The sequence below is a fragment of the Mustela erminea genome, chromosome 4 (assembly GCF_009829155.1).
Source record: "Mustela erminea isolate mMusErm1 chromosome 4, mMusErm1.Pri, whole genome shotgun sequence".
Taxonomy (NCBI): Eukaryota; Metazoa; Chordata; class Mammalia; order Carnivora; family Mustelidae; genus Mustela; species Mustela erminea.
The window spans coordinates 129,791,155-129,816,726 of NC_045617.1; the positions used below are offsets into that span (position 1 = coordinate 129,791,155).

Below are 25,572 nucleotides of genomic sequence, written 5' to 3' on the forward strand. Positions count from 1 at the left end.
CCTTTATCTTGTGCTTCATTAAAGAAGAGCATAAAGATGGATAGAGATTTGGGCTCCTCACTTCCTGTTTGATGTCTCGGCGTGCGATTCCCCCTTTCCTTCCTTCCGTTCATCGCGTGGGAGGACGGGTATTACGCATTGCTGTGCCTGGCAGTCTGCTAGGAACAGCATTTCTAGAGGTGAAGGACAGTTTTTGCCCCCAGGGGAGTTCAGAGCCTAATGGAGAAAGAGAGAGAGAGTGCACACACTTACAGGGGACTGTGATGAATACAGTGGTGGTGCTGGGGGAGCCCAGAGAAAAAGCATCCAGCTCAGTTGGAGGTGGGCAGAGCAGCAAGAGCTTTAAGGAAATAAATACTCAGGGTGAGTCCTAACGGATGATGAAGAAGTTAGCAGGGGAAGTTCACAGTTGGCATTTAATGAAATTACAGTAGGGGAAATACTCATACTTTTCCTGCTCAGGGAAGCTGCCTCACCACCTCCTGGCCCAGCCCTGGGTTCAGTCATGGCTGCGGTGGAATCCCACGAGCTGAAACTCACCTCTGCTGCCACGGCACACATTTTTACCTTCTGCCTTCGGAGCTGCACACACTCACTAGGCCCCTGTCCAAGAGCTTCCTCAAAGTGCAGGCCTCAGCTAAGGGTGACATTTCCTCCAAGTCTATCACAGGGCAGCTTTGAGATCCTACCGTGTACACTAGCAACCCCGTAGCACACCTTTGAGCCTTTCTCCTTTCATCTGTCACTCTAAATGCACCCTCGCTCCAGCTTTGGGATCAGCTCCCTCCACCAAAACCACCAGCAACAAAGTCCTTGCTTCAGGCTCTGCTTTTGGAGCTACCCAAACTAATTGACGACTGAAATGATTTCTACAGTAATTACTTAAAGCTTGCACTGAGGACATTTTTAATAGACTGTAAAACTGACTGACAGAGTGGGCCCAAGAGATGGAGCGGAGTGTGAGTGAGCCAGGAAGGCTGTTAGACAGAGGCGACCGAGAAACAGCAGATAGGAGGGAATATACACAAATGCTTCTAAGCCTTCAGTGATTTATACAGTAATACCCAATTTCAGTACGTTTAGTGCACATCATCAAGGCCAGAATCCCCCAGTGGAGAAAGGAGATATGGAAGTTTCAATTGCCAAGTAGAACTTCCAGGCAAAGATTGATTAATGATGTAATTGTCAGATCGGCAAAGGGGAGTGTGTGGAAGGAGGTGTTCAGAAATGATGATGCGTGAGTTGAATTTATGGTGCGGTGAAGGGCTTTGCTTAGTAATTACTAGAAATAGTTTGGTTAACGGTTGTGTGGCGTAGATATCCTGCCGGTCAGAAGTTAGAACAAAAGCAGATCTCTCTCCTCACCTATTTGTCTCTAATGATACTTACCTGAATATTCGGTTCTGGAATGCAGTACAGTCTAGTATAGGGTTTAGTGATGACGGCCGTGTTCTGGATGCTCTCCAGTATGGAAGCGACTAACCGCATGTCGCTCTTCAGTTTGAGCGGCACATGAATGCCAGTGAGGAACTAGATTCTTGAATATCATGTAGTTTTAATCCGCTTCAATTGAAATAGCCACATGCAGCTATTGGGTCTTCTTGGACAGTGCTGTATAGAATGGACGAAAAGGATCAAAATACCAAAGGCTCACATGTACCATACAGGAAAATCTGAGACCTATCAGTGGGCCCAGTACAAAAAAAGTCTAACTTGCCACACACTGGAAGTTCCAGAGGCAACTCAGGACCCAGGAAGCACGGTGTAGGGTGTCGGAGAGACCTGGGCTAGCTATTTCGAAGAGCATGGTGGGTTTCCAATATATCTCAGTTGTTGCTAAAAGATGGTGTCCTTCTTCGGGGGCTCTGACTCTTGAACGCTCTGCTCCTGTGGATTTTTAGCAGCCCCCCAGGCCCCCTGCAGAGAAGCTGCTCTATCCTTCCGACGCTGTTTCTGTTCCAGAAACTGGACACAGCCCCGGAGGAGCCCAGCCCCCACCTCTCCCTCTGTACCGGCTTATCGGGTAGAAGAGCAGAGACTTTTTCTCCTGAAGAGGAGAAAACCTGTGACCGTAGCTGTTCTGCCTGAATCAGTCAACGGTGTGGGATGCTCATACTCGTGCGTTTTCTTCAGCTTCCACAGAACTCTTGTTTCCTAGGGAAGCCCGTGGACTTGGAGTTGCCACTTGAGTGTAGCATTGGGCCCCTCGTGTCTCAGTTTTCTCCTTTGTGAAATGGGCATCCAGCACATGAGGCGGTTTTGAATAAAACATGAGGTAACGAATGCACAAACAGTTTGTTAAATGTGAGGTGGTATTTTGGTGGCGAACTTAATTAGGCATGTCTTAGCATTTTTTTTTGCGTTTGCTCGTGCTTGGGTCACTTGAATACTATCATGGAAAATATGACAATGCTCACATGGCATGACTTAATGCCACCCTTATACAGTTAAGATTTAAACTGGGAGACTGGGTTTAAAATCTCTTTTCCCAGGATAGTGACTTTGGTGTTAAGAGGACAGCTGTAGGACTGGAGGCTGTGGACTTTTTTTTTTTTTTAAAGACTTCATTTATTTGAAAGAGAGAGCACAAGCAGGGGGAGCAGCAGAGGAAGAGGGAGAAGCAGACTCCCAGCTGAGCAGGGAGCCTGATGGGACTCGATCCCAGGAAGCCGGGACCATGACCTGAGCTGAAGGCAGTTGCTTAACTGACTGAACACCCCAGGCGGCCCTGGACTTTTTCTATAAAACACCAGATAGTAAATATTTTAGGCTTTGTGGGCCATATGCTGTCTCTGGAGCTGCTGCTGCTTTTCTAAAACTTAGAAAGACATAAAGCATATTCTTAGCTCATGATCATGCTAAAACCGGCTGCCGGCCAGATTTAGGTTACAGCCTGTAGTTCCATGACCATGGCTCTAGAGCTGTTGTGTCCAGTCCAGTGTTACAGCCACTAGCCACTCTTCTACTGGGGCTCTTTATACGTTTCAAGTCATGGGAAATTGAATTCCTCAGTCACGTAGCACACGATTCTACCAGGCAGTGATGTGGGATCTTAATGTTGCCACTAACTAGCCTCTCAAACTTAGACTCGTTACTTACTCTTTCTTGATTCTGTTTACACAGCTGTAAAGTACAAAGTACAGCATTACCTCTCTGTAGGATGTGGTAAAGATTTAATGAATATAAAGTACTTAGCACAGGGCCTGGCCACATTTAGTCAAAGTAAACTGTTAATATTCTAAAAGTAGAGACATTTCTATTCTTGGTAATTTTAGTAAAGCTTAACTTTTTAAAGTGTTGTATTTAGAAAAAGGGATTATTATTCCTTTTTACAGGACATTTGTAAAGTACAAGATTACATTGGCTTTGGTTTTAGTACTAACCCAAAGAAAAAGTGCTTCTCTAAGTCCTGAACCATGTTACATACAGAACAGGTACATCTATCTATCTGTCTGTCTGTCTGTCTACCTATCTATGTGTGTGTGTGTCTCTCTCTCTTTTTATTTTTAACTGAAGTATAGTTGACATATAATATTAAATTAGTTTCAGGTGTACAATATAGTGATTTAACAGTTACAATACATTACAAAATGCGTACCACTCTAAGTGAATTACAGTATTATTGACCATATTCCCTAACAGGTGCCTTCTTGTCTGTCATTTCTATGACTTGTTTTCAATTTAACCTTCAATCCAGGTTAGTACTCACCCTATAGTAATTTTGTGAAAAAAATCCATGATAAATATTTGTTCAGCCTAGTGCGTGGTAGACATAAAGGTGAGTTCACAGGGGAGGATGCTCTGCAGTGAGAATTTCAGAGTAAATTATTGTTTTACTTTTGCTTATGAAAGAGTTCTAGCCAACACTGTATTGATTAGTTTCTCCTTCAATGCCAGCGTATCACTTGTTGCTGAGCAACAAGACTTCTTTTATATGTCATAATGAGCCAAATGTGATGTTAGGAGGGCAGCTTGTGGGGTCACGGACTTCTGAAGCCTGGCATTGCTTTCTTTCATTCTCCCGTGGGCAGCTGTCAGCCATATTTACGTCGCGTGAATGTATGAACAGGCCACTAAGAGCTGAGTCGTTTGCCTTTCTGTGCAAAGCCATCTCCCTCTATCCTTGCTGAAGACAGATCATGATCTTTACATGCCAATATTATCAGCTGACAGTGGTAACATTATTAGCCAGATGAAACTTTGATCAATTGAATTGTGTGATTTAGGTACCCTGTCGTATGTTTTTATGTTCTGTATACATGGTACTGTTAGCATCCTAGAAGGGTCCCAGCCCAGACAGAAATGAAGGGGATTGGATGTTGGTTTCTCACGTCCAGAGTATTGGTGATTATTACAAGAAGTTACAAAGTGCGATGTCTTTTTATAAGACAATACTCTGCTGCAGTGACCATGCTGATACAGAGAACGTGTCTTGGTTATTTGTTTCTCAATTTGCACATCAAGACATTTGTGGTTTCTTTCTTTCTTTTTTTTAAATGATTTTATTATGTTCTATTTGTCACCATACTGTACGTCATTGGTTTTTGATGTAGTGTTCCATGATTCATTGTTTGCATATAACACCCAGTGCTCCATGCAAATCGTGCCCTCAATACCCACCACTGGGCTCACCTATCTCCCCATCCCCTCCCCTCTAAAACCTTCAGTTTGTTTCCCAGAATCCATAGTCTGTCATGGTTGTCTTCCCCCTCTGAGTCCCCACCCCCCCTTCATGTTTCCCTTCCTTCTCCTAATATCCTCTGTGCTCTTCCTTATGTGGTTTCCCCTCTGGGATACGCAGTCCTGCTTGTGTGTCTGGGCCTCTGCGATCACTGCCTGGATGGATTCCTTTTTATCATGAGCAAGCTGCTGCCACAACCAAGAGGGGCCCCACCAGGATAGTTCCTGGCCTCGGGGGACAGGTGGTGTTCTCTGCCTTGTAAGCATAGTGTGGAGAAGTGCTGACTATTGACAGGTGAGAGCCAGAAATGGGGCCTCTGGTACAAGGCGCTTGAGGTGGGGTGCTGATGTTTTAGAAATAAGGTATCAGACCCGCAGTCTGGTGAAATGAGGTAAACACTGTAACCGAGTGACACTGAGTCTTAGAACAGAGTTTCTAAGAACCAATCTCAGATACTCTTTGGATCACACAGGGTAGTAATAGTAGCAGGCAGTGGGTAGTTGCTAACCTTGAGGTTTTGGCAACTCTGTGCCAAGTACCAGGGTGAAAATGTACCCCACTTACCTCCTTTGATATTTACAACAGCCCTATACCCTTGGCACTGTAGTTGCTGTTCCGTTTCACTGCTGACCAAGTGGGGCCTTAGAGAAGGTAAATCACCCAGAGTCGCACGTGTGAGTCGGTGGAGCGCTGGATTCAACACCAGCTAGTGCTGACTGTGCCCGTGCAAACATGTGGCTCTTCCTCTCTGGGCCTTGTGTCCTCCTCTGGAGAGTGACTGGTTTGACTAAACTGTTCCAAAATCCCTGCGGTCATGGACAGTCTGGAGTGGTTTTAGGAGGCCTGTGTCTTCTCCATTAGGTTCCTGGGGCGCCTGTTTTCAGTCCTGGAATGACTAGTCTTCCCTCGGTGCCCTACTTGTTTATATGAGTTGAGCTTCCTGACAGCACTTGTGCTTTCTGTCGGGCCCATGATGAGGCTCTGTAGACCCTGAATCAGTGACTTAAACTCTTATCATTCTGTGTTGACAGGGACAGTACCGATTCTGGAGAATATTCTTTCCTTGAGGCGTAGGGATAATTTCCTCGTGCGTAGGGATAATTTCTTCAGGATTTTCTTCTTCATAAGCAACTAGGTGTTAGGGTCCGCTGCATCCTGGGACAAGTGTGTTTTTTCCTATCCCTGGAGTTAATTGTTAGCTTTCATATCGGGCCCTATTTCTTTAACTGTTTCTCTGAATCCTGTCCCCATCTTCACTCAACCTCGCCCAAAACAATGGTGGTTGAATTGCTCGAGCTTCAAACACAAAAGTGCAGCTGTACGTTTGTGATGATATTCAGTTTGGTCAGGTTGTGATTCTGTTTCTTAGGAAAAACCTTTTCACTGATTTTGTTTATATTAAGTACTTAGACTTGACTGGTCTGCCAGGGCTCAAAGTGTTAGTAGATTGATGTCTACTGTTGCCCTGCCTGAATATTTCTACTGACTATGTGCTTCCATTTGATTCCGTGGACAGAGTTCTTCTGCGACTGAGATCTGATGATGCACAGTCACCGTTACAAAGCGTACATTCTGTTCACAGGCCGACGCACGCCTGAAACACAATATGTAAGAAGGTATTTTAGATGTTTGTTTGTGTGCCTTAGATCCCATTGTTCAAAGACAGCAAGTTTAGTGGCACCGAAGAGTTAGCTGTGGACTTGTGGAATTTGAGGTGCCTCTTAGAGATCTATTTTTGCTGAGTTTCAGCCATTATCTTTGGGAAAATCACCAACCCCAGCTTCTCCCACCACAGGCTCTGGTCCTTCTTTAGCTATTAAATACCTCACATTCTGTATATCCAAATCCACATCCATCAATTCTTCCTGATCTCCTCAAACACAATACGTACACACCCATTAATTTTCCTGATTCTAAAAAACTCTTTTCATGTTTTCATTCAATTCATTCAGCAAATATTTATTGAGCTTTTATGTAGCAGGCCCCTTTCTGGGCACTGGGTATACAGCAGTGAAGAGAACAGCACAAAACTATACCTCTCAGAAGCTTATAGTCTGGTCGGAACAGATAAACAACAAGGTGAACTGAGCTAAATACATTATCTGTTGCCCTAAGATTATAAGTGATGTAGTGAAAATGAAGCTGGAAAGGAAGAAAGGAAGTTTAGGTTAGAGGGGTGGGTGAGGGTATTTCAGCTTAGAATAGGACAGTCAGCAGATGCCTCACTGTGAAGGTGGTATTTGACACTTTTATGGTATCATGATCTTCCCAATTACCCAATATTTGAGGGTCTCCTTTGGTTCTCCTTTGTCTACAATCTGTTGACAGATTGAATTGGTTCAACCTGGGCAGTATGGCTTCCATCTCTTTCCTTTCCTCTGTTCATGACACCATTGCTTTTAATTCAGGGCTTTCCCCTCCTCTCCTCCACAGTTGTGTTACCTTCCAGATAAGCCCACCAGTCACTGGTCTGTTTGAAATTTGATTTTCTGATTAGTTATTATTGGCATATAAAACCATTTCTGCATTTTCTGTTTAGTAACGTATCCTCTGAGTTGAGAAGCAGACAGTAATGTCATGCATATAATAATATTCTTATTAAGGTATTTACATAAGAGAAAACACCCATTTCAAGCATGCAGTTGGATGAATTTTAGTTAGTATATACAGTTGCATAACTACCACAGTCAAGATATAGAAAGTTCCCTCACCTTAAAAGGCTTCCTCGTGGGCCTTTGTAATTGTTCTCTCTCCCTACTCCAGTTGTAAGCCATCATGGATACGTTTTCTTTTTCTTTTTTTTTTTTTTTTAAAGATTTTATTTATTTATTTGACAGAGAGAGATCACAGTAGGAGAGAGGAAGGGAAGAGATCACAGAGAGAGAGAGGGAAGCAGGCCCCCTGCTGAGCAGAGAGCCCAATGTGGGACTCGATCCCAGGACCCTGAGATCATGACCCGAGCCGAAGGCAGCGGCTTAACCCACTGAGCCACCCAGGCGCCCCATGGATACGTTTTCTGTCATGGTTTGCCTTCTCTAGAATTTCATATGGAAATGGACTCACACAGTGCATAGACTTCTGTGTTTGCTTTCTTTCACTTACAAAGTATTTGAGATTCATCCATGTTGAATATATTAATATTTTATTCTTTATAATTGCTGAGTAGTATTTCATGGAGTGGATCTATCACAATCAGTTTATCCATTCATCAGCTGATGGACATTTGGATTGTTTTCTGTTTGAGAGTATCACGTATAATGCTACTGTATGAACACCCGGGTACACATCTTTGTGTGGATACTTGTGTTGGTTTCATTTTAGTAAACAGGTCTGGACGTGAAAAAAGAGTCATTTGGTAACTGTTTAACTATATTATTTTCCAAGGTGATTTACTATTTTGTATTCCCACCAACACTGTGGTAGCCAGCCTATAAGATGAACCCCGCTGCTCCCTGCTTTCTGGGGTCCATAGCTGTATAGGGTCTCCTCCCACATTGCATCAGAATTGGTTTGCGTGATCAGTGGAATATTGCAGAAATGATGGTCTGTCCCTTCTGAGCACAGGTTATAAAATACACTGCAACTGTTACCTTGACCGGTTGCTTACTCTTTCTTGAATCTCTCACCTTGGGAGAGCTCGTTGCCATGTTGCAAGCAGCCCTATGCAGAGATCCACATAATGAGAAACTGAGGCCTTTGGCCAACAGCCTATTAGCAACTGCTACCTCCTACTAATAGCTCTATGAGTGAGCTTGGAAGTAGATAATCCAGCCCAGTTGCCTATAGCCTTGGGGGACATCATGATCACAACCTCACAGGAGACTCCAGAGTCAGAACCACTCAGCTGAGCTGCTTTTAGCTTCCTGACCATCAGAAACCCTGTGAGAGAATCAATGTTTATTGTTCCGGGCTGCTAAGTTCTTAACAATTTCTTACACAGCAGTGGATAGCAGATACAAGGACAGTGCTAATTTCTCTACATCCTCAGCAGCATTTGACATTGCCAGTCTTTTTAACCTGAGTGATTCTAGTACATGTTTGGTGGAATCGTTGTGTTTTTAATTGACATTTCTCTGATGACTAGTGATGTTGAATATCTATTCATGTTTTAAATTGCCATTTATATATCTTCTGTGAAGTGTCTGGTCCTACTTTTACCCATTTTTAAAATTGCTTGTCTTTATTATTATTTCTTTTAATCTGTCCTAAAAATCTGTTGTACCATCTCCACAGATGATAAGAATCATTTCCAGTCATGGCCTCTGTAATTGTTCCTGAGCAGAATTAAGTGAGCCTTGCAATAGTATTTCTTAGCAGCATTTTGACCATATCTGACCATACTCAGCCTTAGGCTCTCAGTCTCATTGCCTTTTCCTGGAGTCGCCTTGGGTTTATAGTCCTACACCACTGAAGCAAATTCTGTAGCCAACATCAAAACCTTTTCATATCCTAAATCCCTTCTCCTTGTCTCTTGCCAGTTATTGAGAGTTGCATAAACACAGAGCTTTTCCCCTGTCTCGTGATGCCCCCACTGCCCTTAGAATTGTTTCTTTTTTTTTTTTTTTTAAAGATTTTATTTATTTATTTGACAGACAAGTAGGTGGAGACATCACAGGCAGACACAGAGAGAGAGAGGAGGAAGAGGAAACAGGCTCCCTGCAGAGCAGAGAGCCCGATGTGGGGCTCGATCCCAGGACCCTGGGATCATGACCTGAGCCGAAGGCAGAGGCTTTATCCCACTGAGCCACCCAGGCGCCCTAGAATTGTTTCTCTTAGCATCTGCTTCATTCCACACACATGTGCAACATTCAGCATTTTCTTACCTGATTTACATTTACAATCATCCCTAATTTTTATTTCCACCACAAGCTCACCTTTTTCACTAGTCCCTTAAACACTCACTGCTTTTGTACTTTCCAGATGTCGCCATGTACTAATAATCTTATTATTATAAGAGTAGATGTACTAATCTTATTTTTTGGATTCCTTCACAGTAAGTACAGATAACAGGGAATCCTAGTAGAATGGTCTTCCATCAGATCAGCAGTGTTTTAACACCCACATGGTAAAGTTGCTGTAAAGATCTAATAAGATAGTGTCTGTCTTGACTTTCCTAACTTAAGAGGCGAGTTAAAGGATAGACTCCAAGAAAGTAAAATGCATTCTATAAACATTAATATAGTATTATTGTTTATGGCTGGCCTTGTTTAAATGGGCATTTCCTCACAGCTTTATGTTAAGCCGAGATTTTAAATTCTACCAGCAATAGAATCATATCAGCAAATATTTATTAAATATCTGCAGTGTGTCAAGCATTGTACCAGGTCTGTAAATGCCAAATGGCACTGGGCGTATTTTCTATGAATTTTAATTTATTTTCTATTCAGCAAGTATTTATTAAGCCCATGTTCTGGGCACAGTGTTAAACAGCGTTAGGTAGTAGGTAGATGAAAATGAATAGGCCAAGAATCTCAGAGCCCCAGAGCTCTCAGAGAAGCAGACATGGAGGCGAGTGGTCGCATGAGGCCAGGTTGCATGGACTGGAAATGCCTGTGCTAAGCACAGAGGCAGCTCCCCAGGAGGGTAAGGTCAGTTGTGCCTGAGGACACTGGAGAAGCTTCCTGATTGGTAACCTTGGGGCTTCTTTTTGAGGGGCTAGCAGGAGTTCACCAGATGGCGAGAGTCAGGAAAGGATGTTCTGGGCTGTGCAGGATAAGGCAATACGGAGAAATGTCTTTGAGAACTAGAGTACAAAGTGTTTCTGTATGTTCTTCTGTCCTTACTGTGGAAGGCAGGGTGCTGTTTGCATCAAAAATTGACAAGGTTTTAGAGGGACAGGACGGCATCTGATATTATTCTGTTTTATTTTTGTGACTCGCTGTTCTTTCCTTTCTCTCCGCCTTGACCCAAGTTATTTATGTTAACTTGATGAGCGTATTTGCATCTTCCTCTCCTTTTTTTTTTTTTTTTTTTGGCGATTCTTAAATGCATTTGAGGCTATGTAATTTGATTATTTCAGCGTGTTTGTTGTATAATTGGAGCCCAAATTAATGTAGCCTAAAAAGATACTTCCTTCTAACGTGATCAATTCTGTAATGCTAAACCAATTTGTTATTTCTCTCTGCAACCTTTTGCTTATGTAATTTGCTTAGTGACCATAGCCAGGTTGCACTGCGTCAGACTCAGCAAATCGCACTCCTGTCCTGTCCCCACCAGTTTAAGGGTTTTGACTTCAAAAAGTGTGCCTTTGTGGAATAAGTCTGGTGTTTGCCTCTCGTCTTCCTCTTGGGGTGGTTTCCATGGTTCACAAAACCACCCACAAATTCCTTTGTTTGGCCTTTTTCTCCTGCAGACCTATATTCTATATGCTTCTCATTTTGGAATGAGCCCCCTATCTCACTGTCTTGCTCTCTTGGTATTTCCTTACTAGTTCGTTGCTTTTCATTCTCATTTGCTTCATTTGTTCCTCATTTCTCCAGGAAGATTTTCATCATCTAGAAAGGAGGGAATCAGCATATCTTTGAGCACAGTGCTTGGTACAGAACAGTATTGAAGAACTACTTTTTTAAATGAAAGAAGGGTCTGACAAAATGTGAATAGAATAAATGGCTTTTGTCTTGTGACTAGATCACAACTGAATTAGATTGACCTTTGAGGGGAGGAATAGGCAAGATCACGTTCTCCAGGGCTGGTATTATGTCTCCAGCAGCTAGCCCTGCCAGGACACGGGGATCTGCCTTCCTGCCGCACATGATTTCACGTCTCTCAGCTTTGGTTTCCCCAGCCATGAGGTGTGGCTAAGGATATCACTTATTCTTGGTGTCATTTTGTGGATTAACAGAAATAAGGCACAGAAATTGGGATGCGTCTCACGTGACAGTTAAAGCATTATTTACAATGTTTTTGTTGTAGAGCACCAGAGGTGTAATGATCATTAAATTTCATGAAGTACAACATTATGCCACTATTCTGCTGTTCCTTGCTTTTATTTTGTCTATGGCATCAGTGACCTACCCCTCTGTATTATGAGAGTACTGATTTCATTTGAAGATACAGTGGGCAATGCCATTGACGATGACTGGAAAGCATTGCCATAGGGGGTAGTCATGGGGACTCATGTCAAACGTTGACCTTGGTCCATTGTTGGGGGCACCTCAATCCTCCCCATATCGCTTGTTTTCTCTAGGTCTTATTTTCTGTCCCACTCCCACCCTCTTTTGCACCCTCTTTTTTTCTATGATATAAGTAGCCTTTGTGGGCATAGTTTAAAGTCTCAGGTATGTACTGAAAGTCTCAAGAGTTAGTTCGAGTACTACTGTTTGAGTCAAATTTGGTTTTAAAAAGTAAAATTCTAGATTTTAGAACTCTAGCATTTTTAAATGAAGACACCTTGGTGGTCATACAGTCCAGCCATCTTAATCTCACAGATGAGGCTCAGAGCATTCCAGAAGGCTATCTGAGATTGCATAACTGCAGGACTGGAATTCTGTCTGTGTTTTCTGGTGTTCTACATCACCTTTGCTTTTAAGTGAGAGCATCACACATGGATTCCCCTGCTCTATTTCAGTGTCCTTGGCATGTTCTCATGCCCTTTGTGTCTTCCCGTTACTAGTGTGAGCGAAGTGCTTCGGTTTGCGCCATAGAGGCTTACTTCATACATTTGGGGGAGGATGGTCCTCTAGGAGATGGGCTCGCTGTTGAGTAGAGGCATGCCTGTAATCTGCTTCTCTCTCTTCCCACTGCCTGTCCTTTTGAGGGATAATCTCCTCAGTTGTATCTTTTACATTTTTTCTTCTTTATCTTTCCAGTATCTCCTTTGCCATATTGCCTGCCTGAATTCACATATTTGATGACTGAAATTTCAAACATCCGGAATGCTGAGAGGTTACATTCTTTTCCTTTTTTTCTCTCCCTCCCTCCTTTTCCCCTAGAGCTCAAGTGGTTCAAGGTATCCTAATGGTCTAAAATGTCAAAAGCAAACCAAGTTAAGAAAGAGCAATGGAAAATAACTCTATTTTCCTTCTCGTTCAGATTAATCTTTTTCTTCTTTTTGACCCTTTTAAACAAATGAACATGTTGGCCCATTTAAGGGGTAATTGCTCTTCTCTTGGGAACACGCTTCTCAAAATGACTAGCTGTGTGAGGTTATATATCCTGGGTGACAAAGGTTGGCAGGAGTGAACTTTGCTGTTTTCCTCGGTGGCCTTTGTTCTCTCCTCTCAAATAATATACTTTTTTTTCCCCCCCAACTATAGAAACTGTAGAGGTCAAAGATGTGACTCAGGTTCAACCCAGTGAAAATCGTACCCGCCTTTAATTAGAACATACATTTTTAGCTTTTGATCCCAGGTAGCGGGCCAGCTGGAAGATGTAGATTTGTCATCATTCTCTGCCTGCGTTTCATCTTCTCTTTCCTTTCCTGCACTGCCATAATTCTCTAACTTCATTGTTTCTCTCTGTGGTTCTCTCCCCTTGGTAAGCCCCTCTGCTCCCAGTGGAACCAGAAGAAATTGTACATGGGGTTTTGATATTTTGCCAACTGTTCTCTATAATTAAAAGTGAATTGGAAATGTGAACACTGCCTCTGTTCTGCCGTTGCTTCTGGGGTCTTGTCTAATAGAAACACAAAAAGGTGTAAAAAAAGAATCTAAAGGTAGAGGGAGAAAATGGAAGCAGGCTATCCAGGTTAAAAGGCTCCTAATGGAACATACACCCTAAGCTTTTGGGTTATCTATTCTCAATTTGCTCTGTTATTTGGGTCAGAAGATCATCTGTTGGGTTTTATCCATAATTAAACCAGTAGTAATGAGGTGGTGGTTCGTGCCGCTTGTGATTGGCTTGAGCCACATGAGTTACCTTGCCGGGTGAAGTAATCGAGAGCAGAAACCTACATAGAACTATTTAGAACCAAAAGAGATTTTTATTCGTTTTCATGCTCTAAGCAAGAACAGTAAATAGCACATACCTCTTGTGTCAGCTCTAGATGACTGGTGTCCTGGAGTGCGGGGCAGGGAGCTGTGCATGGGCTAGACTGGAGAGCCCGTGGAAATACTGCAGCATGGCTAGGCCCTATCTGAGTGGCTCCCCAGCCCTTCACTGTGATAGCACTTTTCCTTGAACTCCGACACTGCTGCATTGCATGCCAAGGAGACTTTAAGCTCTGCAAGGCCAGGGAGTATATCTGTCTTTTCACTGTTGCGTCTCTATCACCTTGATCTGTGCCCGACCCACTATGAAGTCTCGAGGTGTTTGATGAATGAAGGAATGAATGAAATGAGAACGTTTGAAGCAGTCCAGTTTTATTGTTTTGACTTTATTCTGCAAGTTCTGAAGTAGGTGCTTGAGGTACCTCTCTATATGGAGATAGGCTGGACATGACATTGATTTACTACGAAAACCGCAGGACACTGAACCTATGGGGAAGGAGTCAGGGGGAGTGTGAAGAGATGCCACAGACCTGTGAGCTTCCACCTCTTGCTCATTCTCCAGTAGCTCATGTTTCATCCGTAATTTCACCTTTCTGATCTCCTGCCTGCTTTTAAGTGGATATGATAGAACAGGAAAATAGCCTCCAAAATACAGCAAAGGAGAAAGGAGAGAGAAAGAGTTTTTGTTTTAATGCCATGTCACCTGGAGTAATGAGAAAATACATGTGAAGAGGGAGTTTGTTCATGCCACAGGGCCTTCCTGTGACATGTTGGGAAGCTTCCAGAACAGTTCACTCTTTCACTAATGCCACGTCCTCTATTTGTTTCTCTTAGCGCAGTGATACAGAGCATGAAGTGTTCTGTGTTTCTCTCAGGATCATGTCTTTCCTGCAGGAGCAAAGACATTCTTAAGTGAAGGCACTTTTTGGCTTAATGTTGAGTTCCTTCCGCTCCTGTCTGCACATGGGAGACAACTCACTGCTTACAGTCATCAGTGCCCCTCACTTCCCAAACGACTCTCCCAGAGCCTGTTCCCCGCCCCCACCAGCGAATTCCTCTGTGGACTTTCTTCCTAATCACTTTGGCCACACCACATAAAACTATATTTTTCTTTTCCTTTCTCTCTCTCTTTTTGGGAGTGGGAGTCGTCAATTTCATTCTCTTTAATATTCAGTTTTGAATGTGTTGCATGTTCTCTGGTTGCTCCGTGGCAGAGCCAGTTGCTCAAGTGGCTCGTTCATCACTTGTTTGTTTTTAGATGTTGGCTCTAGTGTTGGTATTATAGGAGTCAAAGATTATTAAAAGTGAAGCCTTATGAGATGTTTGGTAGTCAGAATATTTTTCAGCAAAGGAAGAGTTTTCGTGAACTTGGTGTAGGTGCTCTACCTGAAAGCTGGAGATCTAGCTTAAAGTGGATAGGAGATGTAGTAGTTTGCTAGGGCTGCTCTAAAAAAGCCCCACAAAGGGTGGCTTAAGCAGAAATTATTCCCTCACAGTTTTAGGGACTAGAAATCCAAGATCAAGATGTTACAGTGTTGGTATCTTCAGATGCTGCCTTCTCCCAAGGTCTTCCATCTGTGCCTGCATGTGTCCTAATGTCTTCTTATAGGGATGCCAGTCTTACTGGGTTGGGGTACACCTCAGTGACCTCATTTTACCTAATCTTTTTAAAGGACCCTTTCTGAAAATATAGTCACATTCTGAGGTATTGGGGGCTAGGAGTTCAACATATGAATGAGGGAGATTGCACAATTCAGCCCATCTCAGGGGGTGAATAAACTCCAATCCAGGGACTGAATAGTACTGAATGAAAATACAAGACTAAGAATAATTCCCTCACAAGATGGTACTGAGAATTAAATGAAATCTTGTGTGTGAAGATTTTGAAAACTCTCAGTCCTGACTAATAAGAATGGTAGAGTCATTATCATTGTTAGACAACCTATGACACGGAATATAATGATTGTTATGATGTAAAATGGTAGTTATTGGAAACGTCATTCAAATCCATGTGAGAAATGAAAGAGTTTGAATTTATGTTACATTTCCCAGAGTGCCAGAGAAACTAGTGCAAGCAGAAGAGGAAATCAAAATCTGGGGACAGTGGCTGGCAGTCTGCATCATTGCACCTCTGCTGAGTTTTGAACAATTATAAAGAGTGGACCTTTTTGCCAGTCCTGTTGAGAATGAAATTCTTAATGCCAGATGAAGGACAAACTAAACAGTATCTGAAATGATTGACTGTCTTGGATTAAATGTCAGGAAAAAAAAAATGAGTAAATGGAACATTGTGTTCCTTTCTTAATAATAGAAATCAAAGTGTTTCACCAAACGTTATTTTGCCCCTTCAGTTAGGAGTCTGTACTATAAATATGCTAAATAAGGTATTAATGTTGACAATGAATGCCACTAGTGTTCTTCAAACTCCTTACAGTTTTCTAAATATATCTTAAATATTTTTCTCAGTGTTGTTCTGATTAACAGCTATAGATGTAGGTGATTTTATTAATCTTAGTTTCATTTTAAGTAAAATTTTAGAAATTGTCTGCTTTAAAGATGTAATCCCTTAATTTATTGTCCTTTACCCCAAAGGGTTAATCCATTAACCTCTCATTGTAATAGGAGCTGGAACATTTGAAGCCAATGAAGTGTTTTACATTATCTTTCATTGTGAATTAAACAAATAATTTTCTATCCTCTTTCCTCAAATTGCTCTAATTTAGGGATCAGATAGCTAATTATACAGATCTGGAGCCAGTTTTGAGAGGGATAAAAATCTCTTCCAAATACATCTGCTTTGGCAGCCTGTACTGGGGACTTCTGTGGGTAGGGGGCTTCCCTGGGGGTGTTTAGGACTTAAATATTTGTTGCGTTAGGCAATTTGATGCTACTGGCAGTTTCAGGGAATGGAATTTAGGGAAAATCTTTTTTTTTTTTTTTAAAGATTTTATATATTTATTTGACAGACAGATATCACAAGTAAGCAGAGAGGCAGGCAGAGAGAGAGAGGAGGAGGAAGCAGGCTTCCTGCTGAGCAGAGAGCCCATGCAGGGCTCGATCCCAGGACCCAGAGACCATGACCCGAGCCGAAAGCAGAGGCGTTAACCCACTGAGCCACCCAGGTGCCCCAATTTAGGGCAAATCTTACAGGATAAGAAATGATTTAAAATTTTTTTTCATATTTCATAGTTCTAAATTGGAAACCCATCTTCCTCTATTAATAAGTGTGTTCTGGTTTATCTTAGAAGATGTTTTTTGGAGGTGCTAGAGATTTCGGGCTCTACTTTTTTCTTTTTGTCCTTGTCACCGGGCTTTTGGCTATTTCATTTTTCAGTCATTACTTAAGAGCACCAACGAGAGAAAAGAGATGACAAGATAGAAATCAGATCGGCCAAGGTAACTATTTGACAGCAAGAAGTCTGATTTTTCTCATGAAGCCAAAGGTGTTGAGATCTTTTGACTTTTGTGTTTCTCCTCTAGGTTTTAATGTTTGTTGGGGGAGGAATCTGTTCTTCCTGTGTCTCTAACAGCAGTGGCACATCCCTACCCGGCACTCCCTAGACCTTGTCTGACTTGATCATTGGATTAGATCTAAGATCTGCTTAGTCTTTATTGTAGTTGTTTTCACTTCCTGTGAAGAATTCATTCTTCATTTGGCTTTGTCTTGCCTACAACTTACTTGTCCAGCGCTCTTGAGAGTAGCTGTCACTGCAACTCCCAGCAGCACTTGGGTCCCTTTCCAGGGTGAACTCGTCTCCTCACAGGGAGATAGCAGCGTGAAGACGAGGTTAAGATTGCTGCATTAAGCTGAGGAAACATCTCAGTTACACTCGGCGAACTGAAACGTCAATGAACCAGGATGCTAGAAGCTTAAACGTGGCAGTTGCCTTTCCACTGAGGCAAGCGGTGCCTTTCTCTCATTGAAGAAGGGGTAAATTTTGGGAGGACTTTATCGACTATGGCTGTACCCAGCTGGGCACTGGCTGCTCTGTCACCTGGCTCTGGCCAGAGTGAACTTCAGGGAACCTGAGAGGTTGGAGCAAAGACCTTTTTTCAGAGTGAAGATTTGGGGAAGACAAAGAGGTGACGCAGACAGTGCCATACTTCCCTGGTGGCTTTTTTCGGCCAGTCAGGCTGGGTCTTTCCTCCTGGATATGAAAACTGCACTTGAGTCCTTCCAGCCTAACTCACGTGAATGGGGGCGACATGGGCAAGAAGAACAAGGGGTGAACAATGGAATTAGAAGGCTTGATTTCTAACCTCAGATCTGTCACTGCTGGGGTCTGGGACGTTGGACTAAGTCCTTTACTCCCGCTGGGACTTGACATGCTCTTTCGTAAGCCGAGTGAGTGAAATGGATGATACCTAATGGCTGCTCTTCTTGGAAGCTCCCCATAGAGTTCTCAGTGTTTGTTGGAGCTTAAACTTTGGGATCCTTTTCTCCCAGTTTGGTTCCCTTTGGCTTGGTGATGTCATCGTGTGCAGAAATAACAAACTGGCACAAAGCCATTTCTCCAGTTCTGTGCACCAGAATATCTTCGATGAGATCATATGTTGCTCTTTTGCTTTGAGAAACCAATTCTGACTCAAATAGTAGTCACTATCTACTTAAAGGCTGGGTGTAGCAGTGACCTATATTTCCTGCTCATTTCGCGTTAGTTTTCTGCTTCCCTGTGTGGCTGCTTTCCTCTCAGTGCCTTCTCTCTTGCCTCCACAGAAATGATCAGAAGGGGCATCCGGGATTTTGGCAGAAGCAAATGCCAGTTGTACCAAGCTGAGGTGGCAGTTCTGGGGGCAGTGTCCTTTGCAAAAGTGTTGTTTTATGAAGATACACTTTTTACAAGATTCTTCGCATCAGCAGTTTTGCCCACTTGACGTTGTTTAACAAGTCTGCTAAGTACCCGATCCAGCTCTCTGCACTCCACCTCTGCTGCCCTTTCCCTCCCCCCTCTTCTCCAGCCTGGAAAAATGTGTGTGGTACAGTGAGAAATTCTGGCCACTTGGGTACCGCCTTTACTTCAGCATCTTTCCAAAGAGGCTGATGTGGAGGCTGGAAAGTATTCATAGAAATGTGGCTTTTCACAAGGCTGCTAACAGCTGCCTGTGACTCTGTGGAAGCAGAATGCAGACTAAATAAGTTCTGAGGAGAAAGAACAGACAGCCTGGGGAGACGAAGGCCAGCCGAAGCAGCCAGGAGCGGAGCAGGGCCAGGCGCTGCCGGTAGAGGCTTCCCGAGGAGAGGTCTGTGCTGTTTCCTTCCAGTGTGTTCCCGCTGTAGCACAGCCAAGGGCAGGCCTGTCTGGCACCAGGTGGTGGTGAGGAGGATCCGAGGCCACTGGGGCAAAGAGCACAGACTCTAGAGTCAGAGGGACCTGGATTTCGTTTCTGAGGGGGCAACGGGCTTGGGTTATAAGCTCTAGAAATCAATTCTTTTTAACTTAAATTTACAAGGGAGGGAAGGGTTAGAATTATTCTAACCCTGCGTCATTCACAGAACTGGTGAGGCCTCAAACTGAACCCTCAAGAAGGGGAGGCACCAAGATAGCTCTAGTATCTAGGACAGCTCCTCCAAAGTGGTATCACTAGAGTGACTTGAAATAAAGCATTTTCTGTCCTTGTGACCTTTCATTCAAGATCCAAATCCTAAAGGGCGCCTGGGTGGCTCAGTCAGTTAAGCGTCTGCCTTCGGCTCAGGTCATGACCCCAGCGTCCTGGGATGGAGCCCTGTGTTGGGCTCCCTCCTCACCAGGGAGTCTGCTTCTCCCTCTGCCTCTGCCCCCGCCCTCCACTCTCGTGCTCTCTCTCTCTCTCTCTCTCTCTCTCTCAAATAAATAAATAAAGTCTTAAGGAAAAAAAAAAAAAAAAGATCCAAATCCTTAACAGACAAATGATGGGTCCTGCCCTGTACATTTTTGTGTGGAGTGGATTGGTAGAGGGCCATAGTGATTAACATAGACAAAGGTTGGCTCACCCAAAGAAAATTGGGTGACCCTTTATAAAAGAAGCAGTTAGGGTTGTTCTGCAGACTAAACCAACACATGTCTGCCTGTCCTGTAAGTGAGTCCTGCCACTCAGCATGTCACTCTCTGAATCTTGGGTCAGACTTTATACTCGGGCAATGCCTCGAGTACCTCAGCTTTGTACTAAGAAAACTGTAAGTCTGCTGAAGAAATGATACCTATTTCATATGTATGCTCACTGGGACGTTAAAAAAGGTAATACATGTAAAACTCTTTGCATGGGCCTTGTGGTCAGTAAGTAATTCATGCTGTTTAGCTCTGTTCTTTGTGTTTTCTTAGCAAAGACCTTAGTTGATGGGGTGACCCAAACACATCTCCGTTTATGCAGCATAGTCCCAGTTTTTTCCTTTATACATAACTTCCAGATTAGCATTGTCTCAGATTCGTCATGTTTAAAATAAACTGTCATTATTACTGGTTGCATTAAAATAAACCAGGATGGGCTAGGAGCATTCTGGCTGGCTCAGTTGGTTAAGCGTCCAACTCTTGATTTCAGCTCAGGTCATGATCTTGGGGTCCTGGGATTGAGCCCTGTGTTGGGCTGCTTGCTCAGTGGAGAGTCTGCTTAGAATTCTCTCCCTCTGCCCCACCCTTGCTCATACTCTCTCTCTCCTAAATAAATAAATCATCTTTAAAAAAATAAAGTCATCTGGGATGGGTTTCACAGATCTCTGCTTTGCACTTCCAGCTTGCCCCGCCCTTCCTCCAGGAGTAAGTGAGAAGCCTGTACAGTGAACACGGTTCCCAGTGAAATCTCACCAGCAATAAGCTCCCTCCTTTTCCCCAAGCCTTCCAGATGCAGCTTAAAGAACACCGCCCTATCGGATGGCAGGCAGCATGCCCTCCAGGAAACAGTGCCCTGAGACACGCGTGCTGGGCTGGGGCAGTTAGCTCCTCCCAGGCCAGAGTGGTGGTAGGAGAAGGTCTTTCAGCCAGCTGTGGTCTATCGGCCAGCTGTGCCAGGGGCCATTCCACAGCATCCAGGAGGCATGGGCCCTTAGCCCTCAGTCAGCTTGCACAGGGAGAATTGTAACAAATCATCCATTGAAATATGTGGAGGAAGGAGGCCAAGCAGTTCTGCAGTGGAGCCTCTGGGACTAAAGGCTGCAGGTCTGCAGGCTCTTGCTACCAGGGTTTGTCACACTGTCACATTGTCACATCTGAATCTATTCATTTATTTCAGTTTTTCGTAATTTTTTTTTTATCTTTCAGTTAATCCTTTGAGTAGCAATTATTCCTCCCTGTCCCCCAGAAGTACCCTTTTCAAAGGGAAAATGAATGACTAGGTTTCCATTTTTCAAGGAAGTTGTTGATATTAAATGTGTTACCTCTCAATATGTACCATTCACATTAAGGGCCGTAACAATATCACTGACTGGGAGAGAACCCAAAGAAATCAATCTGTTGAAGAATCATTTGCATCTAACCAAAAAATTTCAAAGGTGAGAATTTACACATGCAGCATTTTTACTTATTATTTTTGAAAGATAGCTTTTCATGGAGATCAAAGAACTGCTGTTCTAAGTTAATTTCACTCCTTTTGGAGTTTCAGTTTTCTTCCACGCACATTAAAAAATACAGTTGTAGTAGCACCTGGGTGGCTCAGTCGTTAAGCATCTGCCTTTGGCTCAGGTCATGATCCCAGTGTCCTGGGATCAAGCCCCGCATCAGGCTCCCAGCTTGGTGGGAAGCCTGCTTCTCCCTCTCCCACTCTCTCTGCTTGTGCTCCCTCTCTCGCTGTCTCTCTCTGTGTCAAATAAATAAATCAAATCCTATAAAATATATATATATATGATTGTAAATGTTAATATCTTGGTTCCACTAGCAAAAGAACTTTGCAGACAATTAAGTGACCATGCCAATTTTTTTTGATATACAGTGTTATATTGATTTCCGGTGTCCACATAGTGATTCATCAATTCTGTACATAACACGTAGCTTACCAAAGTAGATGTGGTCTGTCACCATACAACATTAGTACAGTATTATTGGCTATATTCCCTATGCTGTACTTCTCATCCTCATGACTAATTTTGTAACTGGAAGTTTATGCCTCCTGATCCCCTTCACCTGTTTTGCCCATTCCCCCTCCCCCCCCCCCCCGGCAACTACCAGTTTGTTCTTTTTATTTATGATTCTCTTTGTTTGTTTGTTTGTTTAGATTCCACATATATGTGAGACCGTACAGTATTTGCCTTTCTCTGGCTGACTTATTTCACTTAGCATAGTATCCTCTAGTTCCATCCATGCTGTTGCAAATGGTAAGATCTCACTCTTTTTATAACTGAGTAATATTCCACTATGTGTGTGTATGTGTGTGACATCTTCTTTATCCATTTGTCTATTAATGGGTACTTAAGTTGCTTCTGTAACTTTGCTGTTGTAAATAATGCTGCAGTGAACATGGGGATGCATGTATCTTTTCAAATTAGTGTTCTCATTTCCTTTGGATAAATACCCAGTAGCAATCACTGGATCATAGGGTAGCTCTATTCGTAACTTTTTGAGGAACCTCCATACTATTTTCCACAGTGGCTGTGCCAGTTTACATTCCCACCAACAGTGCGTGAGGGTTCTTTGTTCTCCATGTCTTCCCCAACACTTATTTCTTGTCTTTTTGATAACAGCCATTCTGACAGGTGTGAGGTGACATCTCACTCTGGTTTTGATTAGCATTTCCCTGATGATCAGTGATGTTGATGATCATGCCAATTTTATATCAGTGTCATCTCATCAGATACTTCAAGTAGAAAATTAGTTAAATTAATTCCAATAAATTTTCAGGGTTTTTTATTCCTGTCCAATTCATGAGATCAAAGGAGAGTTTTTGGAAGTTTGTTCTATTCATGGAAACACATCTGACATTATTGTACTTATGATTGCAAATCCAGTCCCAAGGTTCAACATTTATGGACCAATTATTTAGTTTTGCAAAGTTAACATATTAAAATTTTGTAGAGTACAGTGTTTTAATAAAAACAACTTACTAAATTTATAAAAATTGATCAGAAATATACTTGGATTGATTGTCAGCTATATATATGTCACTATAAAATTTTTGCAGCAAACCTGAAGTTAAATACAAAAAACACCTCGGTTTGGGAAGAACTGTCATACTTGCCATCTTTGCTGCCTGTCGTCAGTCGAATTTTAGCAGTGGCTCAGCTCTTGAAAAACTAATTTGTGTCTCCCTTTACTATTCTACAATGTTATCAAATGTATGAATCCTTTATAGCTTGGCTAGTTTTCTTTCCCCAAAATCGATTGGAAATCTTAAAGCATTCAAATAATGGAACACCAAAACATCAGCATTTGAAGCTTTTAGAGAATTGCAGTTATTAAAAACAAGGCCTAAAAACTAGAAGATACTGTAATTTAGCCTCACAAAAGGATAGCAGGGACTGAAAAGCCACATGGCAAGGGCCCAGAACTTAATTGTGAAATTCTGTAATTCTGATTTAGTCTAATTCTATCATGGAAAGGATTTCTTAATGTAACTTCTGTATTTAATTAGAATAATTTTTATGCTGTAGCACAATGGAATGAAACTGAGATGACTTGTAATATTGCATCATTTAAATTTGCCAAAACATTCAACAGAATCATAAATAGAGACAATTTCTATGAAGAGGTTGTTCTTGTTAATGTAGTTGTTAAGGACCCATATACCCTGAACGGAAGCAGAAAGGCATTTCCTTTGAATGTATTGTGGCTAAATATTTATGCTCCAATAAAAAGAATTGAAAAGATTCTCCATTTGGTAGGATTTCTTCTGAGCATATCACACACCCTCAAAGGGTATTTTAAAAAATCACAATAGGGTGGTCTTCACAGAAGAGGCCGTTGAAGGGGTCAGCAGTCTCAACTTGCACAAAACAGAGCTTTGGAGAAGATTGCAGGCAATTTCATGACTAAAGTTTAAAATACCAAGGTCGTATTGGAAACCTGTACTTTGAGAAAAATACCAGGGATAGAATTTTAAATGTATGGTTATGAAAGTCATCAAGGTTTGTAAATACATGCCAAGACCAATTACTGTTTATACTGCTTTTAAATGTTCATAAAATTAATATAAAGAGGTGTGGGTTTTTTTTGCATTAATAGTCATGAACATATTTTTTCTAGAAAAAATTTGTTTTTGGAAATAGTTTCTGAATAAAGTGATTCTGTAGATCCATCAATGTGTAAGAAAATGAGTTTGCTAACAAGTAAATGCCTCAAAAATAATATAATTTTAATTATTTCCCACATTCATTTTTATTCTCAAAAATGTGTTGGTTTGAATAATACATTATGTGGGCATTTTATTCGCTAATAGCTTTGATGAATATTTAGGATTAAAATATGGCAGAATTAAGACTGTTCAGATCCGGTTATAAAGGGTATGCTGCCTTCGAGACTCCTTGCCTTGGGGTTCCTTCACCCGTGCAGCTCTGTAGTCGAAGTTTAGTTGGACGTTAGCTGTTTTGCTTACCACACCGCCTTTCTTAATTATTAGCTCCACTCCATCTAGACTGTTGGCAGGAGTGGGCCCCCCACCTTGGCTGGGGTGATCACAATTTTAGCCCAGGAATTGCAGATTTAAGGCAACAAACAGTACAGTATCTTTCCAGTGCCAGAAGTTAGAAGCTGTGAAGCCAGGGAACATTTGATGGGATGGCCATGTGTCTCATACTTTGGACCTGAGAGTCAGCAGAGAGAAAAAGAAGAAAGTAGATACAGAATGAGAGACAGGATAATATTTAATTTCCTAGGTGGAGTTTTTCCTGAGGCTCCCCATAGGTTTCACCAGTCACCTGAACATTTTTTATAATAAATTAACCTTTTGCTATTGTAAATTCAAATTTAATTGCTGTCAGTTGTGACCAGAAGAGTCATTTTTTCCTCTCCTGGGTTTAAAACAAATTAAGAATAAGACATCTAAGCGGAGAGAGGAAACAGAATGTCAATGCGATTTCCCCTAAGCTGATTGGACAACCTGGCCTTCCATTCAAGGGGCCCACCATCCCTCCTCTCTAGTCCACCTCAGGCCATGGTAGACTTGACATAACTGATGTAGTCTCTCATCTAGCTGAGGTAGAAGCGTAGGAAAAAAGGAAATTTCCACTGTTTGGGGTCTTCTAATAGATAAGTTCCACCCTGTTCAGAAAGATGGACCAATCAGGTAACTTACTTCTTCAAGGACTCAGTAACAGGAAGAGGGGGAGGTCAGAACAGTTGCTTTACTAGAAATTTCTCTACAGATAGAAACTCAAGACCAGTAGAAACTCAAGACCACCGTAAGACTGAACCAAAACCTGATCCTAAACCCTTGAGATTAATGAACACCAGTATTCATTCATATTCATTCATTCATATGGCCACGGGACTGACTCTCCAGCCAGTCTGTAGTGTGCCAGCTGTCTTACCAGCCATGTCTTCTGTTTAGGACTGTACAAGTGCTCTCCCTGCTGGGGTCAGTGACTAGGCTTTGTTAGCTGAGCTCCAGCCCCTCCCGCCATTGCCTGAAGATTCCCACTATGTATCACTCTCCCGAAGGCCAGCATTTACAAAGGGCGTGCTAGAATCATTAATACTTGTGGATAACGTGCCTAGTGATGCCTTGGACCTGGGGAGGATCTACTTTTGGGGGGAGCAGAGCAGATTTAGCTAATAGATGAGACTACAGGTGAGAAAAGCCATCTGCTGAAGTGGTTGATCATTTAGGCATTTGTGAAAACAGCTAGATATAAAATCACTCTGAAAATTCACGAACAATAAGATAGCAGGGGCAATCTGACAGTTTCTCTGGCAATCCAGAGTCTTCACAGAGAGGGGCTAAAAGGCTAACTATATATTTAAAGACTGCCCCCCTTTCCTGGATGTGTCTACTGTAAATGGCTTTGATTTTTCAACCCAGGATTACTTTCTTCCAGTTTTGCACATTTGAGTGTGTGCACACTGC

The 25,572-nt window shown here is 42.4% G+C and overlaps 1 protein-coding gene and 1 long non-coding RNA gene across 7 annotated transcripts in view; both read left to right on the forward strand.

Annotated features, from left to right (window-relative positions):
- FARS2 (phenylalanyl-tRNA synthetase 2, mitochondrial) overlaps nt 1–25,572 on the forward strand; it is a 522,892-nt gene that overhangs the window by 247,836 nt on the left and 249,484 nt on the right. The window lies entirely within an intron of this gene.
- Nucleotides 3,856–16,523, forward strand: LOC116589100. The gene is made up of 3 exons (XR_004285198.1): nt 3,856–4,175; nt 4,802–4,975; nt 15,661–16,523. It is a non-coding gene; the product is annotated as an uncharacterized LOC116589100 (long non-coding RNA).